The sequence below is a fragment of the Metopolophium dirhodum genome, unplaced genomic scaffold, assembly GCF_019925205.1.
Source record: "Metopolophium dirhodum isolate CAU unplaced genomic scaffold, ASM1992520v1 scaffold41, whole genome shotgun sequence".
NCBI lineage: Eukaryota > Metazoa > Arthropoda > Insecta > Hemiptera > Aphididae > Metopolophium > Metopolophium dirhodum.
In genome coordinates this window covers 22,501-25,192 of record NW_026869930.1, presented here as the reverse complement: position 1 = coordinate 25,192, position 2,692 = coordinate 22,501, and the positions used below count along the sequence as shown (strand labels likewise).

At 61.6% G+C, this 2,692-nt stretch overlaps 1 non-coding gene and 1 pseudogene across 1 annotated transcript in view; both read left to right on the top strand.

Moving 5' to 3' along the window:
• The first annotated feature begins 755 nt into the window (after positions 1-755).
• LOC132953450 (5.8S ribosomal RNA) lies at positions 756-913 on the top strand (annotated as a pseudogene).
• A 375-nt stretch (positions 914-1,288) lies between these two features.
• The window catches only part of LOC132953449 (large subunit ribosomal RNA), a 4,195-nt gene continuing 2,791 nt past the window's right edge, over positions 1,289-2,692 (top strand). Inside the window, exon 1 of the ribosomal RNA XR_009665637.1 lies at positions 1,289-2,692. This exon is cut by the window's right edge and continues 2,791 nt beyond it. This is a non-coding gene — a ribosomal RNA (large subunit ribosomal RNA).

Here is a 2,692-nt window from a genome sequence, read left to right as displayed (position 1 = left end):
TCGCCGTGTTCGCGGCCGTCGCCGGCGGATCACGATACGTTACTAGGGCTACCGCCGGCTCCCAGGAGCTTAAACTCTTCTTAGAGGGACAGGCGGCGGACGAAAATAGCCGCACGAGACTGAGCGATAACAGGTCTGTGATGCCCTTAGATGTTCTGGGCCGCACGCGCGCTACACTGAAGGAATCAGCGTGTGTTAACATTCCTGGGCCGACAGGCTTCCGGGTAACCCGCTGAACCTCCTTCGTGCTTAGGGATCGTGGCTTGCAATTTTTTCCACGTGAACGAGGAATTCCCAGTAAGCGCGAGTCATCAGCTCGCGTTGATTACGTCCCTGCCCTTTGTACACACCGCCCGTCGCTACTACCGATTGAACGGTCGCATTGAGGTCTTCGGAGTGGACGCGCGTTATTCGGCCCCCTCGGGGGCTGGGTCGTCGCGCGATCGCGAAGATGACCGAAATCGGCCGTTTAGAGGAAGTAAAAGTCGTAACAAGGTTTCCGTAGGTGAACCTGCGGAAGGATCATTAGAGACGGGCCCGCGGTACCGGCAGCACTTGCCGGTCTCGCGCGCGCCTAATCCGACCCCGTGGCCGCGTGCGCTCGCGACTAGCTCGCCGACCGCCCCGCGCGCCGCGACCCCCCGACCGAGCGTCGACCGAAAGATGGTTAACGTCGAAAGACCATACGGGCCCCGCCGTGCGTCCGCGCACGGCGCGTGGCCGGTAGAAGTTTCGTCGACAAAAAAAAAACACCCGACCCCGAACAGCGGATCACTTGGCTCGTGGATCGATGAAGACCGCAGCTATCTGCGCGTCGTCGAGTAATCCGCAGGTTATACGAACATCGACCAGTCGAACGCACATTGCGGCCTCGGTGACCCGCGGGTCCCGGGCCACGCCTGTCTGAGGGTCGTATACCGGATACTCGGCCAGACCGATGCGCCGCCGGCAGGCGTCCGACGGCGGGCGGCAGTCCCTCCCGGGGACTGTCCGCCCGCCCGTCGGCCGCTCCGGTGGTGCGAGATTGGCGGTTCCGACCGTGGAAAACCGCGCTCGCGCGGCCGCCTCCGGTCGTCCGCCCAAGTTGTGACGGCAAAACAGTCACGGGTTCTCGCGTCGTCAAACGGCACGTCCCCGTCCGCCCGCCGCGCGAGAGCGCGGCCGGGTCGGCTGAGAGTCCACGGACCTCTCCGGCTTCCGAGACGCGGACGCGGACGGTCACCGTACGGGCGGAGCGCGGACCGCAGGCTGCCGTGTAAATTTAAAAAAAAAAAAAACCGATACGTTCCGACCTCAGATCAGGCGGGACTACCCGCCGGATTTAAGCATATTAATAAGCGGAGGAAAAGAAAACAACCGTGATTCCCTTAGTAGCGGCGAGCGAACAGGGAAAAAGCCCATCGCCGAATCCCGCCGCGCACTTTTGTGTCGCGGCACCTATGGGAGTTGTGGCGTACGGGCCGGCCTCGTTGCCGGGGCGCACGTGACGGTCCAAGTCTCCCTTGAACGGGGCCATGGCCCGCAGATGGTGCCAGGCCAGTAGAGGCCGTCACAGCGTTCCGGGATCGGACCGCGCCTTCGAGTCGGGTTGCTTGAGAGTGCAGCCCGAAGTTGGTGGTAAACTCCATCTAAGGCTAAATACGGCCACGAGACCGATAGTTTACAAGTACCGTGAGGGAAAGTTGAAAAGAACTTTGAAGAGAGAGTTCATAAGAACGTGAAACTGTTCGGGTGTAAACGGACAGAGCCCGCGAGTCCCCGCCGGGCGAATTCACGGTCGGTCTAACCGCCGGCCGGATCTTTTCGCTCGGTTAGCGGACGTCGCGACCCGTTGGGCGCCGGCCGAAGGGCTTGGGTGGCGTTCGTCGCGGCGGTTGCGTTTCGGCGTGACCGTTCGCGCCGAACCCCGGTGCTCCTGGTCGGCTCGCCCGACGGCAAGAACCGTCGACGCGGCCCCGTCGCAGGCGGGGTCCCGTCGGTCGGCGACGATTTCGGGCTACTTTCCGACCCGTCTTGAAACACGGACCAAGGAGTCTAACGTGTGCGCGAGTCAACGGTGATCTTACGAAAAACCACGTTTGGCGCAATGAAAGTGAACCGTTTACGGTGCGGACGATGGCCTAGCGACCGAACCCACCGGCGTTCAAAGTCGCGCTGGTCCGCAGTCCGGGGGCGTCTTCGCCAGGTCGGCTTCGGCCGTCCGAGGGCGCACCCTTAGCGCACACGTTGGTACCCGAAAGATGGTGAACTATGCCTGGCCAGGATGAAGTCAGGGGAAACCCTGATGGAGGTCCGCAGCGATTCTGACGTGCAAATCGATCGTCTGAGCTGGGTATAGGGGCGAAAGACTAATCGAACCATCTAGTAGCTGGTTCCATCCGAAGTTTCCCTCAGGATAGCTGGCGCCGATGTGTCCCGCCCGTTCGCGGGCGTACGGACGCCGGTGGGACTCCGCGCTGTACGGCGCGGTAACAACACGCTCGTAACACGGAGGATGTCTCATACGGTAAAGCGAATGATTAGAGGACATTGGGGCCGAAACGACCTCAACCTATTCTCAAACTATAAATGGGTGAGATCGCCGGCTTTACCTGGTACACCGCGTGAACCGCGTGCGAAGCCGGCGACGGAACCCTAGGCGCTTAGTGGGCCATTTTTGGTAAGCAGAACTGGCGCTGCGGGATGAACCGAA